A 20,446-nucleotide genomic window follows, 5' to 3' on the forward strand; every position below is an offset into this window, starting at 1 on the left:
ACTTTTCAACACCAAGAATTACAACTTCCTAAAAGTGGGTTCTTTGGGAACACCTCAGCCTCAGCAAGTGAATGATGACTTGCTGGTGAATCACATCTCTTGACAAGGAAAGGGGCAAAGACTCAAACAATTCCTCTACACAATGAAAGACTGAATCTTTTCTCTAGCAAGCCGCCCTATGTAAAGTAAGTACTTAGTGAAACTTGAGAAGCCAAAATGTCAATGCTTGCTGAGGTAACCATCTCTTGCTGGTTGCCTGTAAATCTGAAATGTGGGGACTAAAAATAAGGTCTTTTTTTTTTAATAGGTACTTTTATTTAAAACACAAATTGGTGACACAATGGAAATGAGTTGAGTTGATATCATGCACTTACTAGTAATGGGTTAGCTTAACTGATGTCATTCAAGCCAAGCATTTTTAGCTCTTCCACTTTGGACATGTTGCCCATTTTCACAGAGTTTTGTACTTTACATTTAAACAAAAGGCAATGTGTGTAAACACATGCATGTGTCTATATTACTTGCAATTTATTGGGTACTTTCCATTTGCCTGACTGTATAAGTTCTTTACACAATTATTTCATTTAATCCTCATGACAACTCTCTGATGTAGGTACTTATTATTACCTATTATGCATGGGCATAAGAAGTATATTACAAAAGGAAGAGAATGGTTACTTAAGACCACTTGGACCCAGATGAAAATTTTGCCAGGGGTTAGCCTCATCGCAAGCCCCGTACAACTCCTTGCGAACTAGCTGGCGAGTCTAACCCTGTCCTGATCTGACATATCCTCAACCTCAGCAGCAGAGACACCAGACTGGTGCCCATAGAGCCACAGATTATGAAGAACCAAACAGTTTAATGTGTAGATGACTCCTGGTCCCATAAAACATACGGGCCTCAGCTTATATGTTTTTTTATCCTTACAAACATAAAGAAAAACAGACACAATAATGTATACCAATCTTTTTACCTGCTTCCGTTTGCTCTGCTACCCCTCTGTTCCACACCACATAGAAACCAGTATAGTTTTTCTTGGGTGTGATGACTGGACCTTTCTGTAACACTAAACATGTTGACATTGTTCATCTTTTGCATCTTTACAACTTCTCAACAGAGTAGTCAGAATAAGTATCACTTTGTTCATGAGGTTATCTAACTGGTAAAATATTAAAAAAAAATGAGTCAATCTCCAGATTATCTGATTCTTCACCACCAACTTTGGTTATACTATTACACAGTTGGTCTATTCTATATTCTTACTCCCTTCAAATCTGTGAATCAACAGATCAAAAGTAAGCTCTCTTGTAAGATCAAGAGTAGTAAGATCATCTGTTGCTACTTTCAAGCCGGTCTTGAACAAAGCCATTCTGCAGGGCACCAAGCATGGTCAACACAGTGTTAGGGGAAGAATGGGGGTGAAACTCAGCCACAATATAGACATCTCTATCTATAAGCACTGTTTCATTGAAGGGAAACACATACCACTCATAAATGTTATGAGAAGTTATGGTGGAAATAGCATAAGAATAGATATAAATTTGTATCCATTGTGAAAAGGAAAGAACATTGGAAGAATCTGGCTCTTATATTAGTATTTGGTTCTACATGGACTAGATCCCCAACTCTGAATAATTGATTTTTTTCTTCTCGAGTCCCAAGTTTCTCATAGAAGACTTTGGTGTATTACTTAGACCTGAAAACAAAACAAGCATGTATAGCTGAATGAGTTTTTTTGCCTAGACCTTGTACCAACTTAGGTGAAAGTAGCGTCATCATAAAACAAATAGATAAATGAATAAATAGGGTAAACAAACACATAAATAAATAAGACTTGGAATAAAATTTTTAGAAGAAAAACCACCTCCTCCCTCCAAAAACCCTTTCTTTTTTAAGTGAAAAATAATAGAAAGACTAATGTTGTTTCATACTGGGATGCATAATTTACTTCCTGTCAGAAATCTCAGGATTTAATGTTGGGTTTGTTAAGGTGTCTTTGTTTTTCAATGAATAGATACTTATCTGTGAAATATTGAAGAGCAGAGGAAAATAAACTTTTTAAAAAATATTTTATTTATTTATTTGAGAGAGAGCAGACAGGGAGATGGAAACAAGTAGACTCCCTGATGAATGGGGAGCCTGACACAGGGCTCCATCCCAGGACCCTGAGATTATGACCTGAGTCAAAGTCAGACACTTAAATGACTGAGCCACCCAGGTGCCCCAAAAATAAACCTTTAAAAGAATATATATAAGATGCTTCCAAAATGACGCTCCATCAAAAAAAGCCAACACATATTAAGGGTGAAATATTAAACTGTGCTCCCACCCAAAAAAATACTCATTTTGATGTCCTTTAGATTACAGTCCTTTAGATTACAACCTTATCTGTCAATAGGGTTGTTGCAGATATAATTAGTTAACGTGAAGTCATACTGAGTAGTATGGGTCTATACTCCAGTACAGCTGGTATTTTTATGTAAAGGGACAGGTTAGACACAGAGATGCATATAAGGAGAATGTCATGTGAATGTGAAGATGCAATGTTTCTATAAACCAAGAGATGCTAAAGATGGCCAGTAACTGACTAGAAGCTAGAGGGAACACGTGGAACAGATTCTTCTTCCAGTCCTCCAAAAGAACCAACCCTTTCACACCTTAAATTTGGCCTCATCTAGCCAGAATTATGGCATAATGCATTTTTAATGTCTTTATTGTTATATTTTATATTATTATCACTATTTTTTAAATTTCTGCTTAAACCACTAGGTTAGTGATACTTTGTTATGGCAGCTCTAGAAAACTACTAATACAAAGGGAAATAGAATTTGTCAGAATTAATGAAAGCCACTTGTATCACTGGATTCTTTTACAGTGTTAAGCATCATTTACATAAAATATCTGGAACCAAAAACTCAGAAAAAGTGGACAGTCCTAAATATATTCAAAGCTCTCTCACCCTTGGGGTTTAGGTATTGCTCTGGAGAAAGTTTTAAATTTTTATTTCAACTGAAAGTCTTTCTAATCTGTGATGTACTAAGATTCCAATAGGTAGAACTCGTTGAGGAAAATTACTTTCTGCAAAGATGTATGATTCATCACACATCCATATGTCGAAGTTATTTAAAAAAAATTATCTACAGGATTATATCATCAATTTAAAAGTTGCTGCAATTGTTTATTGTGTCAGTATGACTTTAAGTCTGTTAGAGTAGTAGCTGGAAAAACATGTTTGAAAAAGTGACTAACTCATTTCATTTTGTTGAAAAACATAATCAAAGATCATTTGACTCCTTATTTTTAACTGGGTCCGTAAATGGGTTTGAAAACAGAGCCACCCCTCTCTTGCTGTTTTCAAAAGCTAGAATTCATTCCTAAATCCTGCATTAGGTATTGTTGCATAGTCAAATGGAAATGTCAGTCCAGGATGTGCCAAGAGAAAAAGGCTTTAAGCTCCTTTCTTGTTAAGTGCTTCTGAAAGCCTGGTTATAGCAGAAGAGTCTTTGAGTTCTGTATGGATTTGAAGATATTCCTCTGAATTCTACATAAACTTCAAGCAATTCCTCAAAGTTGCAAAAACAAACAAACAAACAAACAAACAAAAAACCAAATTTTCTTTTTGCTACAATGCAAGCATTAGGCGTTTATAGCCAAGAGGGCTTCTCTTAAAACCAGAAAAGTACTAGGGCACCTGGGTGGCTCAGTGGGTTAAGCCTCTGTCTTCGGCTCAGGTCATGATCTCAGCGTCCTGGGATCGAGCGCCGCATTGGGCTCTCTGCTCAGCAGTGAGCCTGCTTCCCCCTCTCTCTGCCTGCCTCTGCCTACTTGTGATCTCTCTCTCTCTTTCAAATAAATAAATAAAATCTTAAAAAAAAAACAACAACCCAGAAAAGTACTAACTATATCATCTATCTATCTGTGTCCGTTTATCCATCTCTATCTCATTTATTATAATTTTTAAATGTCCAGGAGAGTCATTCTTTAAAGGGCAAACCAAAAGTGAAGTCAGACTTCCATGGAAGAAATTTAAGCAGAGATTGACACTTACTTAGGTCAGCAAAATCAAAAGAAAACCCCCACCCCCTGCCCCCGTTAATATTTTTAGGCACTTCTTTAAGCTAAAGAGACTGACTATATGTGAGAAAACTGGACATTTTCTCTTACCAAAATAAATACTTGCAGTATGGGAAGTCAAAATCCAGTTGGTTACATTTGTCAAAACTTTTTTTTTTTTTAAATTCTAACAAAGTTAACAAACAGTGTTATATTAGTTTCAAGGGTACAATATAGTGATTCAACAATTCTTTAGACCACCCGGTGCTCGTCATCAGTGTACTCTTAGTCCCCTTCACCTATTTCACCCATTCCCCCCACCCACCTTCCCTCTGGTAACCAGCAGGTTTTTCTCTGTAATTAAATGTTTGTCTCTTGGTTTGTCTCTTTTTTCTTCATTCATTTGTTTTGTTTCTTAAATTCCACATTTGAGTGAAATCATATGGTATTTGTTTTTCTCTGTTGACGAATTTCATTTAGTATTATACCCTGTAGGTCCCTCCATCTTGGTGGAAATGGCAAGATCGCACCTTTTTTTATGGCTGAATAATAATCCGTGTGTGTATGTGTGTGTGTGTGTGTGCACGTCACTTCTTTATCCATTCATCTATCATGGACACTTGGATTGCTTCCATAATTTGGCCAATGTAAATAATGCTACAATAAATATAGGGGCATATACAACTTTTTCAATAAGTGGTTTTTTTTTTTTATTCTTTGGGTAAATACTAAGTGATGAAATTACTGAATCATATGGTAACTTTATGCTTAATTTTTTGAGGAAACTCCATACTTATATTTGTCAGACTATGGAAATGTTTCTCACAATATATTGCAGATGTTTGATTTCTTGTCTTTACTATATATCCTGACAAATAACTATCCTTTAGTTTCTTTATACTCAACATTTAAAGAGGTGGATCCAAAAAAAAACAATTTCACAGAAAAACTGCTTAAAAACAATTTTAAAGATGTTTAGTGAGATAGAAGGTAGGGGCAAGAAAAAAATTCACTCTATTAATTTGAAACCTTTTGAAAAATAGGAAAGTGGGGTTATTTATTTATTTGAGACTTTTTTAAAGAACAGTTATAGGTTTACAACAAAGTGAAGAGAAAGATATAAAGATTTTCCATTTATTCCTATCCCCACATGTACTTAATCTCAATCATTAACAACATCATTTAGCAGAATTTTACTTTTTTTTTTTTTTCTTTTGAGCCAAGGATGAACCTACATTGAGAAATCATGATCACCTGAAGTCCATAGTTTATCTCAGGACCCATTCTTGCTGTTGCAAATTCTATGGGTTTGCACAAAAGTATAATCTATATGTCTACCATTATAGTATCATATAGGGTATTTTCGCTGCCCTAAAAATCCTCTGTGATCTGAATATTCATCTCACGCCAACTCCCCACAACCACTGATCTTTTTATTGTCTCCATAGTTTTGCTTTTTCCATAGAGTTATATAGTTGGAGTCACGCAATCTGTAGCCTTTTCAGATTGGCTTTTCTTACTTAGTAACACATATTTAATGTTCCTCCATGTCTTTTCATGGGTTGGTAGCTCATATCTTTTTAATGCTGAATAATATTCCATTGCCTATCTTCCAAAACAGCTGTAACATTTTACATTCCCACCAGTGCTGCATCAGAGTTTCCACTGCTCCACATCCTGTCTAGCATTTCATCAGAATTCTGCATTTGGCCATTCTAGTAGGTATTTAGCACTGCCTCATTTTTTATTTATAACATTAATTTACATTTCCTTTATGACATGTGATGAGGAACATCTTTTCATATGCTTCTTTATCATTATACTATCTTTATTGGTGAGATAGCTGTTAAGCCTTTGGTCTATATTTTAATTGAGTTCTTTGCTTTCCTATTGTTGAGTTTTAAGAGCTCTTTGTTTATTTGGATAACATTAATTTATCAGATGTATCTTTTGCAAATGTTTCTTCCAGACTGTGGCTTTTCTTCTTGTTCCCTTAATGTTATATTTCACAAAGCAAAAGTATTAAAGTTTAATGAAGTCAACTCCATTATGTCTTTCATGGATTATGTCTTTGCTGTATTTAAAAAGGTCTCATCTGCCCAGAGTCATCAGAGTTTTCTCCTATTTTATCTTCTACAAGTGTTATAATATTTTTGTCTTATATTTAAACCTAAGATCCATATTGAGTTAAACTATGTGAGGTATGTAAGGTCTCTGATCTATGTTTAGGCTTTTTTTTTTTTTTTCCAATGTGGATTTCTTGTTGCTCCAGCACCATTTGTTGAAAAAAAAAAAACTATCTTTGCTTCATTGTATTCCCTTTGCTTCTTAGTCAAAGACTAATTGGCTCTATTTATGGGCATCTATGTCTGGGTTGTTTATTCTGTTCCATTGATCTAGTTGCCTTTTCTTTCACCAATACCATACTGTTTTGATTACTGTAGCTTCAGGCTTTATTAATGAGCAGTCTTCCTGTCATTAGTGTTCAATCTTTCTTAAGTTTACTTATGGAAATTCTAGTAAGTTTTCCCTGAATAAAATATGTGGAGTGTTTTTTCTAGGTGTGTGATAAGGAATTAAACATTCTCTCCTTGAACTTGTATGCATCAACTATGTGGAGAAAGTGAAAAAGAAAAGAAAAACAAGGTAAATAAGGTAAAACAAAACAAACACACAAAATCCCAATATATGACAACTCTGCTTTAAATTATAGTTTTTGACTATTTTCAAAAGTCTTCTGGGTTCTTTCACTTGTATCTCTGATTTACAGGTGACTTTAAATTTCCACACAAATGAGAGAGGAGCTTCAATATGAGTTTTCTAATCAATGTGGCACATAGTAATTTAGTGTCTGTATCTAAAGATCAACTCCAACTTCTCCATGTACTCTTCCCCAAACAGCCTAAAATAACCATTAAAATCACAGAACTTCAGAAGTAGAAGGAACTTTATAGTCCATTTAATTAAAGTTAAGTGTAAACAAATCTAATAATTAGTTTAACCTGAAAGAAATATATTTTATATCAAAATACAGGGACCTGAATCCCAGATGATCAAAAGTTCTATGGCCAGGGCCAAGGTAAATATAAAAAGAAAATACCTATGTAATTTATCTATACACTCCACACCATCATAATGAACCATTGACAAATTCCTGCCTTTGTTCAAACTAAATGCTTTATTGATTTTTTTTTTCCTCTAAGAAATCCTATAAAGTGAAGAGACAACTCAGTGTCAGATGATAGTAAATGTCAACCAAGATCTCAGTACTTGATTTGAAGCCTGAATTTTCACCCTTAGCCACCACAATATTCTGCCACATTATTTTATAAGTTCTCTACAGATGGCAAAAAGACTTGTCTTTTCCTCAAAAACACCATTTAGATTTTTTTGAAGAGACTTATGTTTTAAGATAAAAAACACAAGATTTGGATTCAAAATTTACTATACTATCCTTTATCATACTATCCTTTATCAGTGAGTTTTATATTTTTAAATATTTTTAAGTTGCTATTTGGTATCCTTTCATTTCAAGTTGAAGAACCCCCTTTAGCATTTTTATAAGACAAATATAGTGGCAATAAGATCTTTCAACCTTCATTTGTCTGGGTAAGTCCGTATTTCTCTTTGTTTTTTGAATAACAGTTTTCCAGAGGATAGTGATCCTTGTTGGCATTTTTTTCCCTTTTTCAGCACATTGAATATATTTCAGCACATTGAATATATTGGGAGGAGGGGTAAATAGGGTGTTTTTGTTTAGTGGGTATAAAGTTTCAGTTATAAAAGATGAATAAGTTTAGAGATCTACTGTACAACATTGTGTTTCTAGTACTAGGCACTTATACTTTTAAGAGGGTTGATCTCATGTTAAGTGTCCTTTCCAAAACAACAACCAAAAAAAAAAAAAAAAAAGAGAGAGAGAGAAAGATTTGAAGAATTCTCTTGTATATCATGCAAACCACTGAATACCCCTGCACAGCTCAGATATAAACCAAAATAGGAAAGGCGCTCAAAACTGAACACATATTCAATTTTTAACCTAACTGCTAAGCCATGCATGTACAGACACAAAACTAATATAGCAAAGCCTCTGAGGACTGAACTGGAATTTGAACTATGGAAGATAAAGAACTTACTTGATACTGCATTGATGATCTGTTAAAACATCATCATTCAGCAAAGGGTTATAAAAGAATTCACAAAGTACAGATTGAAACTTTTGTAATATCCAGCAATAATTCAAACTTAACATACGAAGAACAAGGGAAGTGTGATGCAGTCTTAAGAGAAAAGATAAAAACAAAGGTCATTCTTGAGATGATCCAAATGTTGCAATTACGAGCCTAAGACTTTTGGACAGCTACTAAAATTATATCTAAGAGCTAAAGGAAGAAAGATATAAAATAAATTAAATGACAGAAAATTTCAGCAGAGAAATAGAGATAAGGAAGACCAAACTATACACTTCAGAATTATAAAATTTTAAAAATATTTTTAAAATGTCTAGATGGGGCGCACCTGGGTGGCTCAGTGGGTTAAAGCCTCTGCCTTCGGCTCAGGTCATGGTTTCAGGGTCCTGGGATTGAGCCCCGCATCGGGCTCTCTGCTCGGCAGGGATCCTGCTTCCCCCTCTCTCTCTGCCTGCCTCTCTGCCTACTTGTGATCTCTGTCTGTCAAATAAATAAATAAAATCTCTAAAAAAAAATAAAAAAAAATTTCTAGATGAGATCCATAGCAAAAGTAAAATAACAAAGAAAAAATCATGTAACTTGAGGAATGATGAATATGTAATCTGGACAATGGGAAAAAATAAATAAAATTAAAAAAAATAATAAACAAAGACTGAAGAACCAATGCAAAAAAAGAAAAAAAAAAAGAGCTGAGAGAAAAAAGTAAAATGCTGTCAGTGAGGACTATTTCAGCAAAAACATCCTTCAGGAGTGAAGATAAAATACATTCCAGAGAGAGTAATTAATACAAATTATCACCATCAGATTTTCTCTATAAGAAATTCAAAAGGAGTTTCTAAAAACTGGAGGAAAATACCTGAAGGAGACTTGAATTTTTAGAAATGAATGAATAATATCTGAAATGGTGTTGTCTGAGTAAATGCAAAAGACTTCTTTTCTCTTAATTTATTTCAAATACAGATGACCATTTTAATTTTTTAAAGAATTTATTTATTTATTTGAGAGACAAAAGAGTTTATAGGAGTGGGGAGGTACAGAGGGAGAGGGACAGAAATCCTCAAGCAGATTCCCTGTTGTGTGTAGATCTCACCATGGGTCTTGATCCCTGGACCCTGAGTTCATGACTTGAACTGAAATCAAGAGTCAGACACAACCAACTGAGCCACCCAGGCCTCTCTGCCTACTTGTGATCTCTCTCTGTCAAATAAATAAATAAAATCTTTAAAAAACAAAAACAAAAAAAACCCTCCCAGGGCACCTGGGTGGATCAGTGAGTTAAGCATCTGCCTTTGGCTCATGTCATGATCCCAGAGTCCTAGCATTAAGCCTGTGTCTGAATCTCTGCTCAGAAGGAAGTCTGCTTCTCTCTCTCCCTCTTCCTTTACCCTTCTCCCCAACTCATATGCTTTCTCTCTTGATCTGCTCTCTCTCTCTCAAATAAATAAATAAATAAAATATTTTAAAAAGAAAAACTCCCAACAAACAAAAGCCAAGACAAGACAGCTTTACATATGAATTCCTACCTAACATTTAAAGAAGACTTAATAACTATCCTTTTCAAAATATTTCACAAAATAGAAGAGGAAGGAAACCTTCCATATTCATTCTATGAATCCAGCATTACCTAGATACCAAAATCAGATAAAGATACTACCAAAAAACAAAACAAAACAAAACAAAAAACTACAAGCCAATATCTTTGATGAACAAAGATGGAAAAATCCTCAACAAAATACTAGCAAACAGAATCCTACAGTACATTAAAAAAATTGTTCACCACAATCAAGTGGGGTTTATTCCAAGGGTGCCATTGTGGTTCACTATTCACAAATCAATTAATGTGATACATCCATCAAGAAGAGAAAGGATAAAAACCATATGACCGTTTCAATAGATGCAGAAAAAGGATTTGACAAAGTACAATAATAATTTATGATAAAACCCCTCAACAAAATAGGTTTAAAGGGTACATACCTTAATGTAATAAAGGCCATATATGATAAACCCACAGATAACATCATACTCAATGGTAAAAATCTGAGATCTTTTCCACTAAGGTTGAGAAAAAGACAAGGATGTCCACTCTCACCACTCAACATAGTATTGGAAGTTCTAGCCACAGCAATCAGACAAGAGAAAAGAATAAAAAGAATACAAATATGTAATGAATAAGTAAAACCTTCACTATTTGCAGATAACCTATTACATGTGGAAAATCCTAAAGAATCCACAAAAAAACTACTAGACCTAATAAATGAATTCAGTAAGGTCATAGGATGCAAAATCAATGTACAGAAATTGGTTACATGTCTCTGCACTAATAATAAAAGAACAGAAAGAGAGAAATTAAGAAACAATTCCATTTACAATTACATCAAAAACAATAAAATACTTAAGGATATACTTAACCAAAGAGGCGAAAGATCTGTTCTCTAAAAACCATAAAACACTTGTGAAAGAAATTGAAGGCGACACAAACAACTGGAAAGATATTACGTGCTCATGGATTCAAGGAACAAAAATTGTCAAAATGTGCATACCATCCAAAGCAACCTACAGATTTAATGCAATCCCTATCAAAATACCAACAGCATTTTTCACAGAGCTAGAACAAACATACTAAAATTTGTATGGAATTACAAAAGACTGAATAGCCAAAGCAATCCTGAAAGAGAAGAACAAAGCTAGAAGTATCACGATCCCATATTTCAAGATAAACTACAAAGCTAAAGTAATCAAAACAGTATGGTACTGGCATATAAATGGCATAGATCAATGGAACAGAAGAGAAAACCCAGAAATAAACCCACAATTTTATGATCAATTAGTCTTTGACAAAACAGGAAAGAACATCCAACGGGAAAAGGACCATCTCATCAACACATGGTGTTTGGAAAACTGGAAAGTAACATACAAAAGAATGAAACTGGACCACTTTCTTACACCATACACAAAAATAAATTCAAAATGAATTAAAGACCCAAATATGAGAAATGGAACTATTAAAATCCTAGAAGAAACACAGGCAGTAACTTCTTTGACATCAGCTGTAGCAACCTTTTTCTAGACATATCTTCTAAAACAAGAAAGAAAATGAATAATAAACTACATCAAAATAAAAAGCTTCTATACAGCAAAGGAAACAAGAAAACTACAAGGCAACCTACAGAATGGGAGAAGATATTTACAAGTGACATGTCCAATAAAGGGTTACTGTCAAAATACATAAAGAACTTGCAAAACTCAGCACCCCCAAAACCAAATAATCCAATTTAAAAATGAGGAGACGACATGAACAGACATTTTCCCAAAGAAGACATACAAATGGCCAACAGACACATGAAAAGACACATGTCCAACTTCAATTATCATCAGGGAAATACAAATGAAAACCACAATGAAAATATGACCTCACACCTGTCAGTGTGGCTAAAATAAAAAACACAAGAAAGAACAGGTTTGGGGACACCCGGGTGGCTCAGTCAGTTAAGCATCTGCCTTTGGCTCAGGTCATGATCCCAGGGTCTTATGATGGAGCCCTGTGTCAGGCCTCCTGCTCAGTGGGGAGTCTACTTCTCTCTCTCCCTCTCCCTCTGTGTGTGCTCTTTCCTTCTCTCTCTAGCTCTCATTCTCTCTCAAATAAATAAATAAAATCTTAAAAAAAAAAAGATACAACAGGTATTGGCAAGGATGTGCAGAAACGCACTGTTGGAGGGAATGCAAACTGGTGCAGCCACTGTGGAAAACAAGATTTGAGGTTCCTCAAAAAGTAAACATCCAGTAATCACACTACCGGGTATTTACCCAAAGGATAAAAAACACTAATTCAAAGGGATACACACACCCCTGTGTTTATAGCAGCATTATCTACAATAGCAAAGATATTGAAGCAGCCCCAAGTATCTATCAATTGATGAGTGGGTAATAGGTGATACATATACACAATGGAATATTACTCAGCCATAAAAAAGAATGAAGTCTTTTCATTTGCAAGGACATGGATGGAGCTAGAGAGTATAATACTAAATGAAATAAGTGAATTCAGAAAGGCAAATACACCATGATTTCACTCATATGAGGAATTTAAGAAATAAAACAACTAGAAAAAGAGACAAACCAAAGAATGGACTCTTAATGAAAGAGAACAAACTGCTAGTTACCAGAGGGGAGTTGGGTGGGAGGATGGGTAAATTAGGTGAAGAGGACACTTATCATGTTGAGCACTGAAAAATGTATAGAATTGTTGAATCACTATACTGTATGCCTGAAACGAATATAACACTGCATGTTAACTGTACTGGAATTAAACTTAAAAAAAAATATAAACATATATACATAAGGTAATATAATAAAAATATTCAAAACTACAGAAGATAGCAGGGGCACCAGGGTGGCTCAGTCCATTGAGTGTCTAACTCTTGGTTTTGGGAGGGGTCATGATCGCAGGATCCCGAGATCTAGCCCCAGGTGGAGCTCCTCGCTCAGCGGGGAGTGTGCTTCCCCTCTCCCTTTGCCCCTTTCCCCTGCTCGCACATTTACTGTCTCTAAAATAAATAAATAAAATTTTTAAAAAATACAGAAGACAGAAGAAAAGGGATTAGAGAGAAAAAACAACTGAAAAAGTAGGGGCAATCAGGAAATAATAAAACCATATACTTAAATATAACTATATTAGTATTTATGCTAAATTTTAATATTTTACAACATTCTAATGAAAAGACAGAGATTGACATTAAATAAAGCATATGTGTAGCTCAACTACATGCTATCTAGAAGATACACATACAAATATAAAGTACAAATAGGTTTAAAACTTAAAGAAAAACAGTGTACCATGCAAATGGTATGCACAAGCAGGCTGATGTGGCTTTATTAACAACAGATATATAGACTTCAACATAAATAGTATTACCTGAGATACAGAAGGACATTTCATAATTAAAAAGGACAACATTCATCCTAAATATATAACCACATATACACATGCTTTAAAAAGAATCTAAAAACAAACAAAAGAATTCTAAAAAACACATAAACGTAAAATTGTGGGAATTGAAAGACAAAGAAAAAAAAAATTCCAATTGCATCTGAAAATTTAAAACCCTCCTCTCAGCATTCTTGGCAAACATTAGGCAAAAACTTCACTGGCGACATAGAGGATTTAAAAAACTGACTCGATACCACCTTACACCAGTTAGAATGGCCAAAATTAGCAAGACAGGAAACAACATGTGTTGGAGGGGATGTGGAGAAAGGGGAACTCTCTTACACTGTTGGTGGGAATGGGAGTTGGTGCAGCTACTTTGGAGAACAGTGTGGAGATTCCTCAAGAAATTAAAAATAAAGCTTCCCTATGACCCTGCAATTGCAGTAGTGTAATTGCACTACTGGGTATTTACCCCAAAGATACAGATGTAGTGAAAAGAAGGGCCATCTGTACCCCAATGTTTATAGCAGCAATGGCCACGGTCGCCAAACTGTGGAAAGAACCAAGATGCCCTTCAACGGACGAATGGATAAGGAAGATGTGGTCTATATACACTATGGAGTATTATGCCTTCATCAGAAAAGATGAATACCCAACTTTTGTAGCAACATCGACGGGACTGGAAGAGATTATGCTGAGTGAAATAAGTCAAGCAGAGAGAGTCAATTATCATATGGTTTCACTTATTTGTGGAGCATAACAAATAGCATGGAGGACAAGGGGAGTCAGAGAGGGGAAGGGAGTTGAGGGAAATTGGAAGGGGAGGTGAACCATGAGAGACTATGTACTCTGAAAAACAATCTGAGGGGTTTGAAGGGGCAGGGAGTGGGAGGTTGAGGGAACCAGATGGTAGATATTGGAGAGGGCATGGATTGCATGGAGCACTGGGCGTGGTGCAAAAACAATGAATACTGTTATGCTGAAAATAAATTAAAAAATAAAGAAAGAAAAACTGACTCGATCTAATTTTCACTTACTGAACAGTATTTCCAACGGCAAGGTAAAACACTTTTTTTAAGTGTGCAAAATCCTTTGATTTGAATAGACAGTTTTCTAGGCAGTAAAACAAATTTCAGTATATTTAAAAGGATGGCAATAATGTTACTCTGAATGGCTCTAATAAAATTAGAGTAACATATATATAGTAATATATATATAGTAATAATATATCCAGGAAAATACAATATAAATAAAAGTTAATAATATCTTATAGATAAAATATTTTAAACTATATTATTAAGGAACAATATGTAAATTATCAGTTGGTCAAAACAAAATCTCAGTTAATTTTAGAAAACACTTAGAGATGGGAGGGAAAATACAAATTTATATATAAATATAGTTTTGATTATTCATTCTCCTTGAAAGGCTTTTAGGAATACTCACTAAAAATACAAGTCACATGAGAATATGACCAAGTCTTAGGGAAGTTCTTAAGATCTTCAGTTGGGGGGCGCCTGGGTGGCTCAGTGGGTTAAGCTGCTGCCTTCCGCTCAGGTCGTGATCTCAGGGTCCAGGGATCGAGTCCCGCATGGGGCTCTCTGCTCAGCGGGGAGCCTGCTTCCCTCTCTCTCTGCCTGCCTCTCTGCCTACTTGTGATCTCTGTCTGTCAAATAAATAAATAAAATCTTTAAAAAAAAAAAGATCTTCAGTTGGTGGTGGTTAAATCAACTTTTTCTGGATCATGAGAATGAGGGAAATCTTCCTGGGACATCTGAATTCAACAAAGAGAAAGGGAATGCATCTAGAAAAAACTTTTGGTTTTTTAGCTACGATTAACCTCTTACAGATAAGCAAGTTGAAGTTAAGATAAGAAGAATCATGTGGTCATAGAGAAAGTAGATGAATTAGAACTTAGTCATGTAGAGACAGATAAAGGATAAAGGATGGATTAAAAAAAAATGGGAGTATACAAAAAAAAAAATGGAATGTTATTCAGCCATAAGAAAGAAGGAAATCTTGCCATTTGTGACAGCTTGGAAGCACCTGAAAGATATGTTAAGTGAAGTAAACCAGACAGGCAAAGGTTAAGCATTGCGATTTCACTTATATGTGGAATCTAAAAAAATCTTAACTCACAGAAGCAGAGTAGAATGATGGCATGTATTGCATGGAGCACTGGGTGTGGTGCATAAACAATGAATTTTGGAACACTGAAAAAAATTAAATTAAATTAAAAACAAAAACAACGATGGTTACCAGGAGTTGGGGTGGGCCGGGAGAGAATGAGAGTTTTTGGTCAATGATTGCAAACTTTTAGCTATAAGGTAAATAAATTCTATGGATCTAATAAACAACATGATGACCATAGTTAATAATACTGTATTCTAGATATGAAATTTGCTAAGAGTAGATATTAAAATGTTTGTAACACACATGAAAATTCTATTAATGTAAAGGGATTGTTGTGTTAATTAACTTGATCACGGTAATCATTTCACAATATATGCATATATCAAAACATCACACTGTGTACCTTAACTACATACAATTCTTATTTGTCAGTTATACTTAAATAAAGCTAGGGAAAAAACACTAAAGAAGTTTGATTCAAAATTTTGGGAACTAACCACCCAGCTATTATAACCCCTAACCAGCAGCACATAATACGTAAGGAGTGGAGACAGCATTTGCAGAAAGACAACTCAGATGGGGACAATGACAATGGTGAACTAAAAAAGCCACTTAATGCCTCACTTTTCCTGCCAGAATCTAAAAGAATATCTGCCAAAGACTAAGTCAGAGATGAAAGTGAGGGTAGAACACTTTGAATAGTTCATATGTCCCAGAATTATCCTGATTCTCTGGCAGAAGGTTACCAGCGTGCCCCCCCGGCAGAAAAAAAACAATAGTTGCCATCTTAGGAAAACAAGTAAATACACTTAAAATTCACATTCTGAATGAAGGAAAATTGGCAAGTGATATTTTAAAATCCCATTTATTTAAATTTGCCATCTCTGAGAGCAGAGATGGTATTTCTTAACACTGTAGTAATTAATACATGATGTGTAATGTCTTATTTTATTTAATGTATAGTTATTATGCTCCTGCCAAGATGCAATAAAAGAAAATTAAAATGGCTAGAAAGGCATAATATATGGCATTTTCTCTCCTGAATCATGCTTTTAAATAACATTCAGTCAGCACAGTGTCATCCAGGCCATTTAGGGATTACAAATTGTAATATTAATAAATTGTTTGCCTGAGAGGAGTTGAACCAGCAGAGGCAATGCAAGTTAGATGTATCTTTCAAAGACTATGAGGAAACTAACGTGTATGGAAGGATCTGGAGTTCCCATGATGACAAATTAACCCAAGTTAACATGGTGGGTGACAAGGATTGGGAAAAGATCTACTCCTTGTTGTCCAATTTTTTCCATCCCAACCCTTTATAAATGCAAACAGCTTTTTCTAGATGCATTTCCTGAAAATTGCACCCAAAGAGAGTAAGTACAGTGTATAGATAGCAGAGTAGGACCTGTGGTCATAGGCTTCTTCCTCCACCAGCAGCCAGAAGGATCATGGTCTCCAAGACTCTGTGGTAGTTAGTTAATTAGGTCTTCCCTCCCAACAATACTTGCTTCTAAATATTTCCTTATAAATCTCCTGAAAAATCTGGGTGGGGTCCAGAATTTTTTTTCTCCATGTAATTCCATATTTTTCTATGAGGAAAGACAGAATACATAAAAACAGAATATTTGAAGACATAAAGAGATGCAGGGAACATGATTTTCTTTTTTTCAGTATTTGTTAAGATGAAGGGAGGAGAAGCATCATGAAACAGTTTGGAAAGAAGTTACAGAAGGTGCAGGGTACAGAGAGAGACACAGAAAGAGAGACTATTACCCTGATGTGTAAGGGCATACGTTGGTTATGCTTGTTCTTGTCCTTTATCTCTCAAAGTTGCATTTGTGAACCTTGTTATTATTCTAAACCATCAATTTGTATTGTTATATAGTATTTTATTTGGCCAAATGTACCACACTATGTACTCCATTGTTGATGGGAATTGGGGTAATGTCTTAGCATGTATATTACAGATTGTGGTTTTATGAATATTCTAATACAGGTATTTTGGTAAGCACATGTACGTGTTTCTCTGGGTAAAATTAAGAGTAGAAAGCCTATCTCCGTTAGTGTGGAGAGGTTAGATGTGGCTTTTGTATTAGATACTTCCAAATGGTAAAAGGGCTGCACGAATGTATACTCCTAGCAGCAAGGGGTGAGTTCTGCATGATCCACATTGTTCCTGGTGCTTCCATAGTCATCTTTTATATCTTGGCAATTCTTTTGGGTGCAGAGTAAACTGATTAACTTCAATTTTGATTTTTCTGATGAATTCAGAAATTGTGAATTTTTCAGATTTTTATTCATTACTTGGGTATCTTCTTTTACAAAGTGTCTGTTCATGGGGTGCCTGGGTGGCTCAGTGGATTAAAGCCTCTGCCTTCGGCTCAGGTCATGATCCCAGGGTCCTGGGATGGAGCCCCACATCGAGCCCCACATCGAGCCCCTGCTTCCCCCTCTCTCTCTGCCTGCCTCTCTGCCTACTTATGATCCCTGTCTGTCAAATAAATAAATAAAATCTTTTAAAAAAGTGTCTGTTCAAGGTTTTTTTTTTTAATTTTCTATTGATATTGTCTATTTTTAACATAATCTCATTGATTTATAAATATTGTTTACAGATAGAATACAAGTCCTCTGCCAGATATATGCATTTGAAAACATTATCTTTCAAACTTGGGGATTGCTTTCTTCACCCTCTTATTGACGCCCTTTGATAAATTAAAGGTATTAATTTTATACATTATAATTCATTTTATTTTCCTCTGGGTTTAGAATTTTGTTCCTTTTTAAGAAATATTAGTAAGTTCAACACAGTGAAAATGTTACTTCTATTTATCCTACAAATCTAGAGTTATCTTGTTGTAAATCATTATATAGATGTAAAGTCAGTCTGCAAAATGTATTCATATATTTTTTTCAATATGTTTTATAAATAGGTTTCTAAGAGTCCAGCATTTTTTTTTTTTAGTGATGAAAAGGTGAAAAATGCATGTTTTAGATTATGTTACCATATTTAATAGATGCCTTGGAGATCAAAGATGTGACATTTAAATTTTGAATTTTTAAACCTATGAACTGGTCCATCTCGGACTTTCATAATGTATCTTAATAGATTTTGTACTTTTTTAATTAATTTTTTATTATATTAGTCACAATACAGTACATCATTAGTTTTTGATGTAGTTGTTCCATGATTCATTGTTTATGTATAACACCCAGTGCTCCATGCAATATGTACCCTCCTTATTACCCATTACTGCACTCACCCATCCCCCCACCCCTCTTTCCTCTAAAACCCTCAGTTTGTTTCTTGGAGTCCACAGTCTCTCATGGTTCATCTTCCCCCTCTGATTTCCCCCCACTTCATTTTTCCATTCCTTCTCCTAATGTCCTCCATGCTATTCCTTATGTTCCACAAATAAGCGAAACCATATGATAATTGTCTTCTCTGCTTGACTTATTTCTCTTAGCATAATCTCCACCATTTCCATCCATGTTGATGCAGATGTTTGGTATTCATACTTTCTGATGGCTGAGTAATATTCCACTGTGTAAATGGACCACATCTTCTCTATCCATTCATCTGTTGAAGGGCATCTCTACTCCTTCCACAGTTTGGCTATCGTGGACATTGCTGCTATGAACATTGGGGTACAGGTGGCCCTTCTTTTCACTATCTGTATTTTTGGTATAAATACCCAGTAGTGCAGTTGCTGGGTCATAGGAGAGCTCAATTTTTAACTTTCTGAAGGACTTCCACACTATTTTCCAAAGTGGCTGTACCAACTTGCATTCCCACCAACAATGTATGAGGGTTCCCATTTCTCCTCAACCTCTCTAACTTTTGTTGTTTCTTGCCTTGTCAGTTTTCACCATTATAACTTGAGTAAGGTGGAATCTCAATGTGGTTCTCAGTTCAGTAATCTGGCACACCTTTCTTTAAATTAATTCTTACACACTTGCTTTTGATGCTATTATTAGTAGCAATTTTTTAAATTGTGCTTTTCATTTATCTTAATGTAACAAAGGAATCCAGTATTTTGGTATATTGATCTTATATCTAACAAACTTGTCAAAGGCATATTAATTTTATATTTCCATAATTGCTTTTATGTTCTAGGTAAATAAGCCATCTACGAATAATAGCAGCTTGATGTTTTCCTTCGAATTCTAGATGTCTTTTAATTTTTTCCCTTGCCTTTTGGGATAGCTTAACTATCTAGTAGAAGACTTAACTGGGTTAGTGTTAATAGGCATTTTGTCTCTCATTCACTTTCCCAAAGGAATACCTGAACATTAAATATTTCTCCAGTGAATTCAATCTTTACTGTAGTAGATATTTTAAACAATTTTCCTTAATTTCTTAATTTTAGAATCCTCAATAACCTGGTGAGTTTACGGAGGAGAAACAATTTTCTTTTTTTTTTTTTTAAAGATTTTATTCACATATTTGACAGACAGAGATCACAAGTAGGCAGAGAGGCAGAGAGAGAGGAAGGGAAGCAGGCTCCCCGCTGAGCAGAGAGCACAATGTGGGACTCGATCCCAGAACCCTGAGACCATGACCCGAGCTGAAGGCAGAGGCCCAACCCACTGAGCCACCCAGGTGCCCTGAAACAATTTTACTTTTAAACCAAGCTACTCTCCTCTTCTTTGTTTTCCTATAAATTTTTTCTTGAAAACTGAATAGGTTTGGGATTTTGTTTTATTTTGTTTTGTTTTTTTTTTGTTTGTTTGTTTGTTTGCTTTGATTCCTATTTCATTTCTCTATATTCATACCCCATTATAAGGAGCTTGAAGAAACCAGTAGGCACTTTTGAAATCTGGCCACAAATTTCCTTTTCCAGATCCAAGAGTAATTAAATAAGATATTTTCTTTTCCATTTCACTACAGATGTAGATATTCCCTCATCTACATGAACAAGTATAGTGGTACAGAGAAACAATGGTCTTGCCTTTTTATTTAGGAGAGGTTGAGTGTGTAGGCTGTTCCTGTTACCTAGTTTATGATTTGACTAGTTGAGCCAAGAAGCTACTGCTTTAGGTGGAAGAGACAGCAGAATTCTTAGAAAATTGTGTCCACTTTAATTTCCACGGCCCTGGATTTGAAGTACAACCACGTTCTTCTTTCAAGATATTTTGTCCA

Source organism: Lontra canadensis, unplaced genomic scaffold, assembly GCF_010015895.1.
Source record: "Lontra canadensis isolate GAN:19392208 unplaced genomic scaffold, GSC_riverotter_1.0 scaffold3, whole genome shotgun sequence".
Classification (NCBI taxonomy): domain Eukaryota; kingdom Metazoa; phylum Chordata; class Mammalia; order Carnivora; family Mustelidae; genus Lontra; species Lontra canadensis.